The 19,901-nt window shown below is 41.7% G+C and overlaps 1 long non-coding RNA gene and 1 pseudogene across 1 annotated transcript in view; both read left to right on the forward strand.

Annotated features, from left to right (window-relative positions):
• Window positions 1-10,667: 10,667 nt before the first annotated feature.
• LOC147340084 (uncharacterized) overlaps window positions 10,668-19,901 on the forward strand; it is a 51,809-nt gene continuing 42,575 nt past the window's right edge. Inside the window, exon 1 of the long non-coding RNA XR_015159454.1 lies at window positions 10,668-10,841. This is a non-coding gene — a long non-coding RNA (uncharacterized LOC147340084). The remainder of the gene's footprint in view (window positions 10,842-19,901) is intronic.
• On the forward strand, window positions 13,610-13,758 carry LOC147340085 (U2 spliceosomal RNA; annotated as a pseudogene).

Below are 19,901 nucleotides of genomic sequence, written 5' to 3' on the forward strand. Positions count from 1 at the left end.
TTTTGGAAGCAAAATCTCTCCCCCAGGGAACCAGTGCTCAGTTAGCGGAGCTTGTGGCCCTGACCCGAGCTCTAGAGTTAAGCAAAGGGCAGCGGATGGGCCTGATAATCTATGTGAGTCTACTTCTGCTGACTCCAAATATCCTGAGTCTGCCGTTGGATCCTCAAGACAATGTATTCCTTTCCTGGGCTCACTCCTATGCTGCATTCCACAATCGGTCTAACTGCTGGGTCTGCAGAGAGCTCTCCTCTTCATCAGTGGAAGGCTTCCCGTGGTGGACATCCCCAATTTAAGGAAAAGACTTTCTCCAAGTCCATGAATACCTTCGACAACAATCACATGCGATGCCTCCTCTTCATCTGATGACACTTACCAACCCTAAAATGGACTGGTGCAACACTTTGCACTTTAACTATGGACATAGTGTGACTTTTAATTTTGATTCTGATTGTTTTGTTTTAACTGTTTGCTCCCTACATCTGTAATTGTATAACTGGATTTGTTTCTAGCCGCATGAAAGCTTTTAAGTTACAAATGGTTGCTCAAACTCCTGCTACTGCTGTAGCTTCCTCCAACTACTATTTGGGGCCCCTGGATCAGATATCCTCAATATGAGGATTAGGAGAATATGTTGCCTCACCAATTTAGGGACAATGCCCCTTGTCAGCTCGGAAGCAGTTATGGAACGAGAACGACGCCCCTTTTCCCTAGGCAACATAATTCTCCTAAAAGAAAAGGGGAGAATGAGAGAGTCATTTCCTAGGCAGGTTGATAAGGAGTCTAGGGGTCCCCAAGGAGAGAGGGGTCTGGAATTCTCAAGGAGGAAGGACAAACTTTTTTTCTTTCTCCACATTCCTTAGGATTATATAACAATAATGTATCCTGCCTAAGGACAGTCTTTGGATTCAACCTTCTGTTATCTTAAAATGTTAATTATGGAAGTAGACCTGGTCTTTACAAGGATGTATCTTGCCTGAGGACAGTGTTATCTTAAAATGTAAATTATGGGAGTAGGTCTGATAAGGTCTTTAAAACCTCCAGACATTCTTTGGATTATATAACCTCATTGTTAACACTAGCAAGCGGGTACTCTTTCTGCCCCCTTCTGATGCCTATGTCAGAAGCTTTCTCTGTCTCCTTTATACTTTAATAAAACTTTATTACACAAAAGCTCTGAGCGATCAAGCCTCGTCTCTGGCCCCGGATTGAATTCTTCTCCTCCGGGGGCCAAGAATCCCGGTGTATTTGTGTGATACAACAACCTTTCAACCCCATAGACGGCAGCCCACCAGGCTCCCCGGTCCCTGGGATTCTCCAGGCAAGAACACTGGAGTGGGTTGCCGTTTCCTTCTCCAATGCATGAAAGTGAAAAGTGAAGGTGAAGTCAGTCAGTGGTTTTCTACTCTTAGCGACCCCATGGACTGCAGCCTACCAGGCTCCTCTGCCCATGGGATTTTCCAGGCAAGAGTACTGGAGTGGGTTGCCATTGCCTTCTCCTGTACATATTGAGTTTTATAAAATTTCTAAGAAAATGTTTTTTATTACTGTAGTCCATCAGCACTTTGATTATATATCCACTATAGCACTTTAGCATCCAAATCTAATAAAATACAACTCATCTGGAAATTGATGAATAATTTATAGAATAATTTGTAAACACTTTCCACATACAATTACATGAGATAAAGGGTATACTTTGAAAAAAATCAAAATAGACTCATATTGTTGTTAATAAGCTACAAATAGGATTAAATTCCTTCAATCATAAAATAGTTGTTGAGCCAACTGTTTTAACAATTTATTCCTTAGGGATCTTTTGAATAAATTGTATTTTAAATGGAATTCTTTTTCTGTAAAATAAAACATTTTTCAAAAGTTTCCTTGAATGCACTAATCTAAAAAGAATCATAAACAACTTTAGAACTTAGTCATCCAAATTAATTTTTACCAAAGAGAAGTAGTATAAGTAAGAAATTTAGTTGTAGATGCATAGATGAAAAAAAAAATACTGAAGTAGGAAGACATAGTGAAAGATTCTTTGCTCCCCAAAATATTTTGCCCTTTGCTGTGGAAAGATGTTAAGAAGGAGTTTATCCAAGACACGTGACTAGGATGTTAACCTGAAATAAACTGAATGGCCTTAGAGTTAGACTATTCCTTTCTCTACACTCAGGTTTCTAGGTTAAAGAATGAGTTTTGTTTATTTTATTGAAGTATAGTTGATTTACAGTGTGTTAATTTCTGCTGTACAGCAAAGTGATTCAGTTATATATATATATCCTTTTTCATATATTTTCCATTATGATTTATCCCAGGATATTGACTACAGTTCTCTGGCCATACAGTACAACATCGTTGTTTATCTGTCCTATACATACTAGTTTGCATCTGTTAATCCCAGACTCCCAGTCCTTCCCTCCCCCACCCAATCTTGGCAACCACACGTCTGTTTTCTGTGTCAGTGTGTCTGTTTCTCTTTCATAGATATGTTCATTTGTGTTGTGTTTTAGATTCCACATACAAGAGATATCTATGGCATTTGTCTCTCCCTTTCTGACTTACTTCGCTTAGTATGATAAACTCTAGGTCCAGTGGTTTTTATTTTTAAAGTTGCTTTTTGTGGAGCTACTTTTAGGCCACTTGGGGAAGGGATTAGAGAAAGTAAGATAGAGTTTTTCTTATTATATTTTATTGATCAATTGGCCTTAGTATATCCAAATGGACTTGGCCATTCTAATCATGTATGCTTAAAGATTTTCTGGAATCAAAAGGAAAAAGATTAAAAATCCAATTCTGCCACAAATAATGCGCTTCCTAAAGTAGAATATCCTTAGCTTATTACCAAATTTTGCATAAATATCTTCTCAAAATATTAATTATGTTACTATGTTTCTAAGTTACTGATGTTTTTAGCATCAATATTTCAGTTTAGGGTAGTTGCAGTTTTTAATAACTGGTGGGCTGGGTGTGTCAGTTATCTATTGCTGCATAGGAGACTGCCTCAAAGCTTTGTGGTTTAAAACAACAACAATTGTATTGATCGCAGTTCTGTGGACCATCCATTTGGCCTGGGCTCATTGAGGGCAGTTTTGTTGATCTTGCTTGGATCATTTATGGGCCTCCAGTCAGATGACAAGTTGGCTGGGAGCTGGCTGGCCCCGGGTGACCCCACTCACACATCTGACAGTTAGCTAAGGCTGTCAACCAGAGCACCTAGGTTGCTCACTGTGCTCATGGTGGCTGGGTTCCAACTGAGCAGAACTGCAAGTTGTAGGGCCCCTTGAGGCTTCAGCTTGGGAAATCCTACAGTGTCACTTCTGCTGCTTTCTGTTGGTCAAAGCAGATCATATGCCCAGCCTGAAGTCAGAGGAAGGGAAAATATTTCCTATCTCTTGACAGAAAGAGCTGCAAATAATTCGTGGCCATATTTATCACACTAGGTGATTTGGATCAACCTTCTTATTGGAAATATTGAAATAATATCTTAAAACTATGGAAGACATATATATATATTTATTTATTGACATATATATATATATTTATTTAAATATATATATATGTAAACATATATATATAAAGTTTTATACACTTTATAAACTTTTATAAAGTTTATATATATATATGAACTCCCAGGTTAATGTTTAACGTGGGGATGGTAGCCTGTAGTCCATGATATAGGTTCTCAGAGCACTGAAGATGAATAAGCTTTATTCATCTTGGGATCCAGATGTCCAGGACCAGGACACAGTCACAATAAAAGGGAATCTCTGTGATTCTATAGCATTATGAAGGGACCCAAGAAGACTGAACCTCCAGGATCCATTCCCTTATTCCCTATCCCAGGAGACTAGAGAGAAGGCTGCCTTGGCTCTGAGCACAGCTAGAGTAGAAGAGAGAAGGAAAAGAGCCCCTGAGAAGTTGGCACATGCCTGTCTCATACAAATTTGTACCCCCAGAACTCCTAGCTTCAATGAGCTGGGTCCCTCAAGCCCTGAACTTAGTTGATGAAATCTGGACAGGAAATGCCTGCAAGGTGTCTGGCCTAATCAAACCACAAAGCATCTCACCCAAGGCCATTGGAAGCCACCAGAAATAATTTTCCTAAGGCACCTACCAGCCTGGAGCTCATGAAACCACTGGAAGACAAGACATGATGAAAATTAACCTGCTGAGAGGCTTCTCTGGTGGCTCAGTGGTAAAGAATCTGCCTGCCAATGCAGGATGCACAGGTTTGATCCCTGGTCCAGGAAGATCCCACATGCCATGGAACAACTAAGCCCATATGCCACAGCTATTGAGCCTGAGCTTTAGAGTCCTTGAGCCACAACTACTGGAGCCCGTGGGCCCTAGAGTCCATGCTCCACAACAAGAGAGGCCACGACAATGAGAAGTCTGAGAAGCATAACTAGAGAGTAGCCCCCATTTGCTGCAACTAGAGAGGAGCCCTCGCAGCAGCAAAGACCCAGCACAGCCAAAAGTAAATAAATAAAATAATTTTTGTTTTAATTTTAAAAGAGAAAGAAATGGCCAGACCTGAGTACCACCACGTGCTCAGTCATGGGCCAGTGGCCACCCCAAAAAGCCTAAGTGCAGTTCAGACACTGGGAAGGACCCCAGAGGACCCAACAGCAGGAGGCTATCAGCTAACCTCCCTCCTTGCAGGTGGTCAGAGCCTCTTCCATGCCTGTCACAGACATTGTAAGAAGTGAGAACACCAGTCAGAGAAGGGACAAATATTTGCATTTTATATATATATATATATATATATATATATATGTATGTATGTATATAACCAAGCACTTGTGTCCAGAATTGAAAGAAACTTCTGTAAATCAATAAGAAAAAAGGAGACAACCCAATTTAGAAAAATGGTTAGAGGAATGGAAGAAGCACCTCATCACAGAGGAAATCCCAAAAGCCATACTGTCTTTTTTTAGAGAAGTATATGTGTGTGTGTGTGTTAAGTCACTTCAGTCATGTCCAACTCTTTGTGACCCCATGGACTATAGCCTGACAGGCTCCTCTGTCCATGGGGATTCTCCAGGCAAGAACACTGGAGTGGGTTGCCATGCCCTCCTCCAGGGGATCTTTCCAACTAAGGGATCGAACCCAAGTCTCTTATGTCTTCTGCATTGACAGGCATGTTCTTTACCACTAGTGCCACCTGGGAAGCCCAGGAAGGTATATATAATAGTTAAACTATTAAAATGCAAGGGAGTGACTAACGTGGAAATCAGAATAGTGGCTATTCTGAAAGTCTGTGGAGGGTGTTGTGATTGGGCCATGTCTTAGTCCATTTGGGTTGTGATAACAAAAATATCATAGACCATTGGCTTAAACAACAAACATTTATTTTTCACAGTTCTGGAGACTGGGAAATCCAAGAGCAAAGCACCAGCAGATTTGTTGTCGCAAGAGGGCCTGCTTCCTGGTTCATAGACAACCATCTTTACACTCTGTCCTCACAAGGTAGAAGGGACAAGGGAGCTCTTTGGGGTCTCTCTTGTAAGGGCACTGATCCCATTCATGAGGGCTTCACCCTCATGACATAATCATGTCCAAAGGCCCAACTCCCAACACCATCACATTGGGAATGAGGCTTCAACGATATGAATTCTGAGGGGACACAAATATTCAGTGTATAGCAGGCCATTCTATCTCATGAGTGGAGTTGTGGGTACATGGTGTTCACCTTATAATAATATATTTTATATAATTGCCTATTTATATTTTTATGTGCTTTTCTGTATGTCAATTCTATCTCAAAATAAGAAAGCCAAAAAATTTAAAACACAGCTAAGACCATAGAAGAAAATATCTTAAATGAGAAATAAGCAACATGAATAAAATCTTGGGCCTTATCCAACACTTTTAACTCTGATATTTTTCCTCCATAATATTTATTACCTTCTGACACATCATATATTTCATTAAATGACTTTGCTTGTTTGTTTCTCTTACCATTCTCTAGAATGTATGCTCCATGAAGAGTTTTTTCTAATTTTCTGATTAAGTCTGTTTCTTAAGTCATATTACATAGGAGTGTGTAGAATGCGGTAGATGCTGAATATATATGTGTAGAATAAAGGAATGAATCACATTCTAAGAATTTACCTTTAGCTGCAAAAGACTGTTCTGGTGGTTTGGGAATGGCCATTTTTGAATGCTGCTTTATGAATAATGGGCCTTCTGGTGGCTTGGGTAATAATTTTTCATCATGTATATGGTGATTGGTCACTGGAGTGTTCAGTTTCCCAGAGTCTTGTCTGAAGGAGGGCTCAGTTGCCATTTTGTCTCCTAGGAGTTACCTCCAGAGTCACTTTTCTTCTTCTAAATTCTCCTTAAAGGTTGAGGTAAAGTGAAGAAAGTTTAACAGAAATGATCAGAAATCAGAAAGCAATTCTGGACATAGTTCCTGCATATTATTATCATGCTATTATAAACTCGTGACACTGGTTTTCTCCTACTATGGCCATTGTGATGTCAGTAGAGAATGCTATTGAGATTTTTAAGAAAGGTCTACACTGAACAATTTATGGTGCTTTCCTAGTGTGTAAAGAGGACCATACTTTTCCTAGTGTGGGGTAGGAGACTTTCCCTTTTTTTTAAATATTTATTTATTTTATTTGGCTGCACCAGGTATTAATTGCAGCATGCAAGATCTTTGATCTTTGTTGCAGCATGTGGGAATCTTTAGCTGTGGCACATGGGATCAAGTTCCCTGACCAAGGGTTGAACCCAGGCCCCCTGCATGAGGAGTGTGAGGCCTTACCCACTGGACCACCAGGGAAGTCCCTTCCCTTTTACTGTATATACATTTACATTGTTTGACTTTTTAAGAGGTTTTATAAGAATTGCAGCTTGTATAGATAACAAATAGAAAGTAAATCTCAACTTGCAAGAATCTTGAGGGAAAATAAAATTCATTTCTAAAACATCAGAGGAAAACTAAGGGGAACAAGGATGACATGGTTAAGCTTTTGGGCTCTCCGCCTGGGTTTGACATACAATAATCTGTTGTGTGCTGTTCATCTAGTTGTAAAACTTGTTTGCATTGTTGCCTCATCTAGAAAATAATAACAATCCTCACCTCTTAAGAGTTGTGAGGGTTAAACAAATTGCTTAGAACAGGGGTGTCAGAGAGTAACTGCTCAATAAATGTTAACTATTATTATCTTTTAGTAGATAGGGAAAATAGTCATGATAAGATGTGTGTGTGTATGTGTGTGTGTGTGTGCTCAGTTGTGTCTGACTCTTTTGTGAGTCTATGGACGACAGCCCGCCAGGCTTCTCTGTCCATGGGATTTTCCAGGCAAGGATACTGGAGTGTGTTGCCATTTCCTACTCCAGGGGATCTTCCCAAGCCAGGGATCGCACCCAGGTCTCCTGCATTGCAGGCGGATTCTTTACTGTCTGAGCCACCAGGGAAGCCCTTGCATGTCCTTAAAAAGAAGGAGCCAGAATTTGAATTTAAGTCTGTCTTGTGTGTGCTTTGAGCACTCAGTCGCTCAGTTGTGTCAGACTCTTGCAAGTCCATGGGCTGTAGCGTGCCAGGCTCTTCTGTCCATGGGATTTCCCAGGCAAGAATACTGCAGTGTTGATCCAAAAGTCTACAAATAATAAATGTTGGAGAGGGTGTGGAGAAAAGGGAACCCTCTTACACTGTTGGTGGGAATGCAAACTAGTACAGCCACTATGAAGAACAGTGTGGAGATTCCTTAAAAAACTGGAAATAGAACTGCCTTATGATCCAGCAATCCCACTGCTGGGCATACACACCAAGGAAACCAGAACTGAAAGAGACACGTGTACCCCAGTATTCATTGCAGCACTGTTTATAATAGCCAAGACATGGAAGCAACCTAGATGTCCATCAGCAGATGAATGGATAAGAAAGCAGTAGTACATATACACAATGGAGTATTACTCAGCCATTAAAAAGAATTCATTTGAATCAGTTCTAATGAGGTGGATGAAACTGGAGCCTATTATACAGAGTGAAGTAAGCCAGAAGGAAAAACACCAATACAGTATACTAATGCATATATATGGAATTTAGAAAGATGATAACAATAACCCTGTGTACGAGACAGCAAAAGAGACACTGATGTATGGAACAGTCTTATGGACTCTGTGGGAGAGGGAGAGGGTGGGAAGATTTGGGAGAATGGCATTGAAACATGTAAAATATCATGTATGAAACGAGATGCCAGTCCAGGTTCAATGCACGATACTGGATGCTTGGGGCTAGTGCACTGGGACGACCCAGAGGGATGGTATGGGGAGGGAGGAGGGAGGGGGGTTCAGGATGGGGAGCACATGTATACCTGTGATGGATTCATTTTGATATTTGGCAAAACTAATACAATTATGTAAAGTTTAAAAAAAAAAAATACTGCAGTGGGTTGCCATTTCCTACTCCAGGGGATCTTCCCCACCTAAGGATCGAACCCATGTCTCCTGCATCTCCTGCATTGGCAGGCAGGTTCTTTACCACTGAGCCACCTGGGAAGGCAAACTGCCCAAGAGGTTCAATATCAAGTGTTGATCCTCTGGTTTATAAAACTTTGCTCTTATAAGGTGATCAGTAGACAATAATAATAATAATATTAATTGAGATGTTATTGTATATCCACATTAAGTGCTTTATATGCTTTGTCATACATTATCATGTTGAATTCTCATCAATATCCTTAAAATTATTTAATTCTATTTAACTCTGACTAGATAATTTATTGAGTGTTTTTCTGCTGTTTTTTTCCTTTTAATGCTTGGAGGCCTTTATGCTTGACTGGGTGGGGTGTGAGGGACAAAGATAAATGCTTCTAAAGGCAGTGAGTTAGGAAATAAAGGGCCCAGAGCCCCAAGTCTCTACCAGAGGGAAGGCTCAGGTTCTTTTCCCTACAAAAATCCCAGGAGGGAATTTCAGAGGCCTCGTGGGTGGGCAGGAGTGGGGAGGAGCTGATGGAGTGGTGCTCAAGGAGGCTGATCCTAGGACTAGAATCTTCCCCAGAAGAGACAAGCTCTCTGAATCCCTAGAAGGGGCTCAGGGGTGTTGAGTGATTTGCCCAAAGTCTAAGAGCAAGACACAGGTCTGAGTATGTCAGACTCCAGAGCCAATGCTCTGAACCACACTACCAGACTTCTTAGCATGACTGAGTCTCTTCAGATCACAATTAACTGTTGTCCTTCCACATGCATTTCTGGGGCCCAAAGCTGGGTGACATACATATTCAGAAGTGTTAGCAAGAAACGGTGGTGGGAGAGTAGAAGGTCATGTGCAATTGAGCCACATGCCCTGAAGTTATACTGGGTGAACTTTGATTCCATATTCTAGTCTTTAATGTAGGCTTGCTTCCTAGATATGTGGCTCATTTTCTTTTCTTTTAAACTTTTTATTTTGTATTGGAGTATAGTCGATTAACAATGTTGTAACAGTGTGAGGTAGACAGCAAAAGGACTCAGCCATACATATACATGTATTGTTTCTCCCCCAAATTCCCCTCCCATCCAGGCTGGAAATGTGGTTCATTTTCATTCAATAAAGTTTCCATGATGAATATTTGCAGATGTATGTATTTGTAAGCCTTTATTTTCTACTTCAGTAACCTCTGCCATTAATATTTATGATTAATCTGTAAACCATACAAAGTCATTCCTAAGTAGGTGACCCTAAATTAGCAAACTCCCATCCCATCAACCACAGAAGATTTATCCATTCTAGGAGTAATTTATTTTTTCATCACTGATTCTCTGGGGAGGTTTCAGAGCTTCTTTTCATCATCATTCCTTCTCAGATAACTGGCAAAATAGCCTGAGAAGCCTTTAAAAGTGCTGGATGTTTGATAAATGTCTAGCTAGAACTTTCATTTCAAGTTAAGGACAGAAGGTGATCATTCATCTGTGAATAATAATACCAGAAAAGAAAAGAATGTCTTGATATAGTTGTAATAAAAAGAGCCCTTGATATCTTAGTGTAATAAACAGATTTCTAACCCACCTGTTCTGGGAATTGACAGGTGTAGAAATAATAAACTAAAATGTCTCTGTAAATTTCATAAATGTAGTAGATAAAAGAAAAGGCATCTTTTAAAAAATCTTTTTAAAAATTGGAATTTAAAAGTCAGAGAAACAAGCTACTGTGTCTTAAAACTTTTATAAAGCCACATTTTAAACACAGGGGAGTCGGGTTAGGGGCAGAAGGAAGGGGAAAGAGGCAAATGAAAAAACCTACAAGCAAACCAACCAACCTGGGAACTCAGTGTGGCCAGTAGATTTAAAAGATGTCATTACTGAAAAATCCTGATTAGCTAACCCTGTGGATCCAGGACAATAAGAGACGTGGAGCTGACTCAGATGCTCTTAGATCAACAGACTCCCCAGCTGACTCACAGCCCTGTGAGCACAATCACTGTTGATTGTATGCAACAGATTTTGTTTCATCAATTACATGCTAATAACTGACCAATACTATAGCTGTGTCTGTTGGGCTATTTTTTTTATAATGGAAAGCTGACATAAGCAAACGTACAGTGATCCCAGAAACCCTTTGGGTCAAATACAAGAGAATGGAGACCAAAAAAAAATTCAAGCTTTCCTCTTTAGAAGCCCAAAGCCAACCGGAAGTAATACTGCAGGGCCTGGAGAGCTTGCTAGGGAATCCGTGCTTTAGAGGTATGGTGGAGGATCCAGGAGGAAAGAGTCAGTGGAAGGAGGACGTTCAGTTACTCTCCCCTCTGATCTTGACTGCTGGGGAAGCAACATCATGTTACCGCAGCCAGCACCAGGCTTTTAGGCTTGTCGCCTCTACTCTCGGATCTTCTCACTGTTTTGTCCATTAGGTGAGTTTGTCTTTATAAACTGTTCATAAATTGCTCTTCTGGTTTTAGGGGGTTTAACTGAAGTTCTCTTTGTTCAAGTTTTCTAGTTAAATCATCATATTCGGTACAAAAGGTCAAAGGGGGTAAACTTTGGTTTTTGCTACTTTTATTGCTTTTTGGTGTCATTCCTTTAACAGTCCTTTCTCTAAACTGCCAAATTAAAATTTCTGTCTCCTATACTTAAGATATTGAATAAGTGTTTTATTTAATTTCCTTTTAATAGTTGAGTTTGGTGGGAAGTCTGGGCTAGTTTTAGTTCCCAGTGTTCACATAGCATGCAGTCTCTTGGGTATAAAGTAAGTGCATTTGTTTAAGCCACACTTTTTGATTCATCCAAGCCCACTTTCCAGTATGCTTACCTTGTGACTTAATCTCTGCTGATATGTTTGATACTTGTTAATAAGTTAAAAGAAGTTTTTGACGTTTGTGGAGGGTGAAGGGCAGTGTGTGCGTGCTTTCAGGCCTGATTGAATTAAGCGCTCTGTTCTTAATTTACTACTAAATCCTCCTTTGGCTTTTTATTTCATAAAAGCTTTCTTAGAAAATATTTTATGTTCTTGAGGTAGAAAATATAACACATTTCTTCCCATCCCATAGGTTACACATTGACCTAATGTTTTTATGCCTGATTATTACACTTACTATTATTTCTTTTAGGGTGTGCAGTATATAGACTGTATTAACAAGGGTTGGTGAGGTTTATCGGGCTTTATCAATGATAGAACAGGCTCCTCTGGAAGGGTATGAAACACTGCCAAGTCCTTTGAGTTTTAGGCTACCGCCAGTAGTACGCTGGTAAATAATGCTGTTGTTAGAATCATTTGGGTTTAGGGCTAAACGGAGTGGGATATCTAACCCCAGTTTGGCTGTTGTGTAATCAGAAATGTTAAGGTTAGTTTTACAACTTATTTTTATTTTATTTATATTTTATATCAGAGAAGGCAATGGCAACCCACTCCAGTACTCTTGCCTAGCAAATCCCATGGACGGAGGAACCTGGTAGGCTGCAGTCCATGGGGTCGCTAGGAGTCGGACAACGACTGAGCGACTTAACTTTCACTTTTCACTTTTCACTTTCATGCGTTGGAGAAGGAAATGGCAACCCACTTCAGTATTCTTGCCTGGAGGATCCCAGGGATGGCGGAGCCTGGTGGGCTGCCGTCTATGGGGTCGCACAGAGTTGGACACGACTGAAGCGACTTAGTATAGCATAGCATATTTTATACATTTTATATTTTATTTTATTATTTATTTTTATTTGGCTTATGGTAGCATAGCTAGGACTTTATTTTGAGGTACTCTTTGACATGCTTTACAGTGGATTTCTATTAATTTGGGTACATTGTCTGACTGTGGTGGCCGGCCTAAATTGACCAACCCTGTTCAGTTCACTTCAGTTCAGTCACTCAGTCGTGTCCGTGTCTGACTCTTTATGACCCCATGAACCGCTGCACGCCAGGCCTCCCTGTCCATCACCAACTCCCAGAGTCCACCCAAACCCATGTCTATCGAGTCAGTGATGCCATCCAACCATCTCATCCCCTGTCGTCCCCTTCTCCTCTTGCCCTCAATCTTTCCCAGTATCAGGGTCTTTTCAAATGAGTCAGCTTTTCACATCAGGTGGCCAAAGTATTGGAGCTTCAGCTTCAACATCAGTCCTTCCAATGAACACCTAGGACTGATCTCCTTTAGAATGGACTGGTTGGATCTCCTTGCAGTCCAGGGGACTCTCAAGAGTCTTCTCCAACACCACCGTTCAAAAGCATCAATTCTTTGGTGCTCAGCTTTCTTCACAGTCCAACTCTCACATCCATACATGACCACTGGAAAAACCATAGCCTTGACTAGACGGACCTTTGTTGGCAAAGTAATGTCTCTGCTTTTTAATATGCTGTCTAGGTTGGTCATAACTTTCCTTCCGAGGAGTAAGCGTCTTTTAATTTCATGGCTGCAATCACCATCTGCAGTGATTTTGGAGCTCAAAACAATAAAGTCTGACACTGTTTCCACTGTTTCCACTGTTTCCCCATCTATTTCCCATGAAGTGATGGGACCAGATGCCATGATCTTCATTTTCTGAATGTTGAGCTTTAAGCCAACTTTTTCACTCTCCTCTTTCACCTTCATCAAGAGGCTTTTTAGTTCCTCTTCACTTTCTGCCATAAGGGTGGTGTTATCTGCGTATCTGAGGTTATTGATATTTCTCCCGTCAATCTTGATTCCAGCTTGTACTTCTTCCAGCCCGGCGTTTCTCATGATGTACTCTGTATATAAATTAAATGAGCAGGGTGACAATATGCAACCTTGATGCACTCCTTTTCCTATTTGGAACCAGTCTGTTGTTCCATGTCCAGTTCTAACTGTTGCTTCCTGACCTGCATACAAATTTCTCAAGAAGCAGGTCAGGTGGTCTGGTATTCCCATCTCTTGAAGAATTTTCCACAGTTTATTGTGGTCCACACAGCCAAAGGCTTTGGTATAGTCAATACAGCAGAAATAGACGTTTTTCAGGAACTCTTGCTTTTTCGATGATCCAGCAGATATTGGCAATTTGATCTCTGGTTCCTCTGCCTTTTCTAAAACCAGCTTGAACAACTGGAAGTTCACGGTTCACATATTGCTGAAGCCTGGCTTGGAGAATTTTGAGCATTCCTTTACTAGCGTGTGAGATGACTGCAAGTGTGCGGTAGTTTGAGCATTCTTTGGCATTGCCTTTCTTTGGGATTGGAATCGCTTCTCGGCCTTTTGGCTAAGATCAAGTGTAGTATCAGAGGCTTTAGTTTACTCAGTAAAGCAGATGTGTTTTGCAATTCTCATGCAATTCTCATGCAATTCTCATGATCCAGTGAACATTGGCAGTTTGATCTCTGGTTCCTCTGGTTTTTCTAAACCCAGCTTGTACATCTGGAAGTTCTCAGTTCATGTAATGTCAAAGGTAGCTCAAAGGATTTTGGGCATTACCTTGAAGAACATGAAATGAGTGCAATTATACAGTAGTTTCAGCATTCTTTGGCATTGCCTTTCTTTGGGGTTGGAATAAAACCTGACCTTTTCCAGTCCTGTGGCCACTGGTGAGTTTTCCAAATTTGCGGGTACATTGAATGTAGCACTTTAACAGCATCATCTTTTAGGATGTGAAACAGTTCAGCTGGAATTCCATCACCTCCAGTAGTTTTCTTCATAATAACGATTCTTAGGGCCCACTTGACTTCTCAATCCAGGATGTCTGGGTCTAGGTGAGTGACTATACCATCGTGGTTATCTTGTTCATGAAGACCCTTTTGCGTAGTTCTGTGTACTCTTGCCATCTCTTCTTTTTCTCTTTGCTTCTGTTAAGTCTTGTCATTTCTGTCCTTTATTGTGCCCACCTTTGCATGAAATGTTCCATTTGTATCTCCACTTTCCTGGCAGAAATCTATAGCCTTTTCCATTGTATGGTTTTCTTCTTCTTTTTTTTTTGGGGGGGAGGGGGCATTGTTCACTTAAGAAGGCCTTCTTATCTCTCCTATGCTTAGGATTTAAGGAATACCAGCTAGAAGTCAGCAAATCAAGCAAAGACTAGGAGAGAGCCAATTCAGAGTAAGGTACAGCTAGGAGACAGACAATCAGAGTAAAGTACCAGCTAGTCCTAAGCCAAATAGAGCAAGGTAGAGACTAGGAGTCAGCCAATCACAGCAAAGTACGTTAGGTCTCTGACAATCAGGGAAAATCACAGGCTGGGAGTCAGCCAATCAGATCAAAGTGAGGACTAGAACTGAGAGACATGGATGGATCCAGAACAGGGAAAAGATTTCCACTCTGCCAATGTGAGAAAAATATGTTGATTATTGACACATTCTGTGAAAGGAGTTATAATTAAAAGCGAAAAATGCTGGAAGAAATTCTCACCTACTGAGGGATGGGGAAATAATTCTGGCCTGCATGTGATTTATCTTGAACTTTAGGCTAACCAATACAGCCTGTTTATGGCCTATTAAGCATATATTGTACATATGCTTTAACCATTAAGAAAAAATACATTCAGAAAATAATACAAAGATGCATTTTGATTGTTATCCTCATTGTCATGTCTAATAATTTTCAAGTGTTTGTCCAGGTACTATGACTAAGTAATATTCCCTTTCTTCTTCTGTACCTGTCCCTATACAAGACTGATAAGTATCCAAGAAAAGGGAGGGTTGAAACAGAGCAGAACCCTATGATCCTTGCCCTCCGGCACCCTGCAACATGTCCTCAGCCAGTGTTTTGTGTGTAGAAAACTTTAGTCAAAGAATAAGTTTAATCAGAAAAATGAGAACATGTGGAAAACAAGGAAAACATTCAAAAAAGATCAAATAAGAATAATATACCAATCAAGCATAGACAGTGACCTTTAAATCTTTCTCAAAGCCTTGAGATAATACTCTGAGACACTTGAGATAATACTCTGAGCTGTCATATAGATACCAAACACTAGGGTGAAGAAGTTAACTTCATGATGACCATACTATACCCATGACATAAGGTGCCACAATTCTGAGAACTGGCCTCAAAGAAATGGGAACAAATGGACCCTGGAACTGAAGATTAAGGGTACCTAAAACAACCAAGATGACTCAAACCACTGATGACCATTCTAAGATGATTATCAGAGCTGACTATGCTATTTCTGCATATAGCCCCCTCCTTCTGTCTATAAAAGCTCTTTCTTACCTCAAAGGTTGCCAGTGGTGGGGAGTTGACCTTGGGCCTGACATTCCTCATGCCACTCCAGTTGCCAGCATCTAAATTAAGTAATATTTCCTTTCCACCATTCTGGCCTGTTTGTTGGCTTTTGAGAAGCAAGCAGTTGGAACCTACACCAGTTCAATTCAGTTCAGTTCAGTCGCTCAGTCGTGTCTGACTCTTTGCAACCCCATGAATCGCAGCACACCAGGCCTCCCTGTCCATCACCAACTCCCAGAGTTAACTCAAACTCATGTCCATCAAGTCAGTGATGCCATCCAGCCATCTCATCCTCTGTCGTCCCCTTCTCCTCCTGCCCCCAATCCCTCCCAGCATCAGGGTCTTTTCCAATGAGTCAACTCTTCGCATGACATGACCAAAGTATTGGAGTTTCAGCTTTAGCATCAGTCCTTCCAATGAACAACCAGGACTGATCTCCTTTAGAATGGACTGGTTGGATTTCCTTGCAGTCCAAGGGACTCTCAAGAGTATTTTCCAGCACCACAGTTCAAAAGCATCAATTCTTCAGCGCTCAGCTTTCTTCACAGTCCAACTCTCACATCCATACATGACCACTGGAAAAATCATAGCCTTGACTACATGGACCTTGGTTGGCAAAGTAATATCTCTGCTTTTTAATATGCTATCTAGTTTGTAAATCCCTTATGATTATACAGTGGAAGTGAGAAATAGATTTAAGGGCCTAGATCTGATAGATAGAGTGCCTGATGAACTATGGAATGAGGTTCGTGACATTGTTCAGGAGACAGGGATCAAGACCATCCCCATGGAAAAGAAATGCAAAAAAGCAAAATGGCTGTCTGGGGAGGCCTTACAAATAGCTTTGAAAAGAAGAGAAGCAAAAAGCAAAGGAGAAAAGGAAAGATATAAACATCTGAATGCAGAGTTCCAAAGAATAGCAAGAAGAGATAAGAAAGCCTTCTTCAGCGATCAATGCAAAGAAACAGAGGAAAACAACACAATGGGAAAGACTAGAGATCTCTTAAAGAAAATCAGAGATATCAAAGGAACATTTCATGCAAAGATGGGCTCAATAAAGGACAGAAATGGGATGGACCTAACAGAAGCAGAAGATATTAAGAAGAGATGGCAATAATACACAGAAGAACTGTACAAAAAAGATCTTCACGACCCAGATAATCATGATGGTGTGATCACTCACCTAGAGCAGGACATCCTGGAATGTGAAGTCAAGTGGGCCTTAGAAAGCATCACTATGAACAAAGCTAGTGGAGGTGATGGAATTCCAGTTGATCTATTCCAAATCCTGAAAGATGATGCTGTGAAAGTGCTGTACTCAATATGCCAGCAAATTTGGAAAACTCAGCAGTGGCCACAGGACTGGAAAAGGTCAGTTTTCATTCCAATCCCAAAGAAAGGCAATGCCAAAGAATGCTCAAACTACCGCACACTTGCACTCATCTCACACGCTAGTAAAGAAATGCTCAAAATTCTCCAAGCCAGGCTTCAGCAATATGTGAACCGTGAACTTCCTGATGTACAAGCTGGTTTTAGAAAAGGCAGAGGAACCAGAGATCAAATTGCCAACATCTGCTGGATCACGGAAAAAGCAAGAGAGTTCCAGAAAAACATCTATTTCTGCTTTATTGACTATGCCAAAGCCTTTGACTGTGTGGATCACAATAAATTGTGGAAAATTCTTCAAGAGATGGGAATACCAGACAACCTGATCTGCCTCTTGAGAAATTTGTATGCAGGTCAGGAAGCAACAGTTAGAAATGGACATGGAACAACAGACTGGTTCCAAATAGGAAAAAGAGTCCGTCAAGGCTGTATATTGTCACCCTGTTTATTTAACTTATATGCAGAGTACATCATGAGAAACGCTGGACTGGAAGAAGCACAAGCTGGAATCAAGATTGCTGGGAGAAATATCACTAACCTCAGATATGCAGATGACACCACCCTTATGGCAGAAAGTGAAGATGAACTAAAAAGCCTCTTGATGAAGGTGAAAGTGGAGAGTGAAAAAGTTGGCTTAAAGCTCAACATTCAGAAAACGAAGATCATGGCATCCAGTCCCATCACTTCATGGGAAATAGATGGGGAAACAGTGGAAACAGTGTCAGACTTTATTTTGGGGAGCTCCAAAATCACTACAGATGGTGACTGCAGCCATGAAATTAAAAGACGCTTACTCCTCGGAAGGAAAGTTATGACCAACCTAGATAGCATATTGAAAAGCAGAGACAGTACTTTGCCAACAAAGGTCCGTCTAGTCAAGGCTATGGTTTTTCCTGTGGTCATGTATGGATGTGAGAGTTGGATGGTGAAGAAGGCTGAGTGCCGAAGAATTGATGCTTTTGAACTGTGGTGTTGGAGAAGACTCTTGAGAGTCTCTTGGTTTGCAAGGAGATCCAACCAGTCCATTCTGAAAGAGATTAGCCCTGGGATTTCTTTGGAAGGAATGATACTACAGCTGAAATTCCAGTACTTTGGCCACCTCATGTGAAGAGTTGACTCATTGGAAAAGACCCTGATGCTGGGAGGGATTGGGGGCAGGAGGAGAAGGGGACGACAGAGGATGAGATGGCTGGACTGGCATCACTGACTCGATGGATGTGAGTCTCAGTGGACTCCGGGAGTTGGTGATGGACAGGGAGGCCTGGTGTGCTGCAATTCATGGGGTCACAAAGAGTCGGACACGACTGAGCGACTGATCTGATCTGATCTAGTTTGGTCATAACTTTCCTTCCAACGAGTGTCTTTTAATTTGATGGCTGCAATCACCATCTGCAGTGATTTTGGAGCCCCCCAAAATAAAGTCATTCACTGTTTCCACTGTTTCCCCATCTATCTGCCATGAAATGATGGGACCAGATGCCATGATCTTAGTTTTCTGAATGTTGAGATTTTTACATTTCGGTAACTAAAACACAGGCTAGGAGTCAGCCAACCAGAGCAAGGTACAGACTAAGAAGCAGCCGATCACAGCAAAGGAGATGCTAGGAATCAGTAGTGAAAGCAGAGAACAATCTAGGAGTCAGCCAATGAGGGGAAAGTAGGGGGCTGGAGTCAGCCAATCAGGGCATAGTATAGGCTTGAATCAGCCAATTACAGTAAGGTACAGTCTGTTGTCGCTGCTGCTGCTAAGTCGCTTCAGTTGTGTCCAACTCTGTGCAACCCCAGAGATGGCAGCCCACCAGGCTCCCCCGCCCCTGGGATTCTCCAGGCAAGAACACTGGAGTGGGTTGCCATTTCCTTCTCCAATGCATGAAGGTGAAAAGAGAAAGTGAAGTCGCTCAGTCGTGCCCGACTCTTAGCGACCCCATGGACTGCAGCCTATCAGGCTCCTCTGTCTGTGGGATTTTCCAGGCAAGAGTACTGGAGTGGGGTGCCACTGCCTAAGGTACAGTCTGCTGCTGCTGCTAAGTTGCTTCAGTTGTGTCCGACTCTGTGCGACCCCATAGACAGCAGCCCACCAGGCTCCCCCATCCCTGGGATTCTCCAGGCAAGAACACTGGAGTGGGTTGCCATTTCCTTCTCCAGTGCATGAAGGTGAAAAGAGAAAGTGAAGTCACTCCGTCGTGTCTGACTCTTAGCGACCACATGGACTGCAGCCTACCAGGCTCGTCCATCGACTGCAATTTCCAGGCAGGAGTACTGGAGTGGGGTGCCTTTGCCTTCTCCGAAGGTACAGTCTAGGAGTGAGCAAATCAGACCAATGCACAAGCTAGAGTCAGACAATCAGAGCAGAGTGCAGGCAAGGAGTTAGCCAATCAGAGCAATGTACAGGCTAGGAGTTAGCCAATCAGAACAAAGTATAGGCCTGGAGTCGGCCAATCACAGCAACGTATAGGCCAAGAGCCAGCCAGTCAGAGCAAAGTAGGTGTTAGGAATCAGTCAGGGAAAAATACAGGCCAGGAGCCAGCCAATCAGAGCAAACTACTGGAAAGGAGTTAGACCATCACAGTAAAGTACAGGAACAGCAAATCCTACCAATATAAAGGCTAGACTTAATCAGTTCAGCCCCCCAACAAGCTTTGAGTCAGCCAATCAGAGAAAACTGGGCTAGGAGTCAGCCAATCAAGACAAAGTAAAGGCTAGAATGAGCCAATCAGAGTAAGGTACAGTCTAGGAGTCAGCCAATCAGAACAACATACAGGCAGCTGCTGCTGCTGCTGCTAAGTCGCTCCAGTCGTGTCCGACTCTGTGCGATCCCATAGATGGCAGCCCACTAGGCTCCCCCGTCCCTAGAATTCTCCAGGCAAGAACACTGGAGTGGGTTGCCATTTCCTTCTCCAATGAATGAAAGTGAAAAGTGAAAGTGAAGAC

Source organism: Bos grunniens, chromosome X, assembly GCF_055505025.1.
Source record: "Bos grunniens cultivar Pamir isolate PY7600 chromosome X, Bosgru_T2T1.0, whole genome shotgun sequence".
NCBI lineage: Eukaryota > Metazoa > Chordata > Mammalia > Artiodactyla > Bovidae > Bos > Bos grunniens.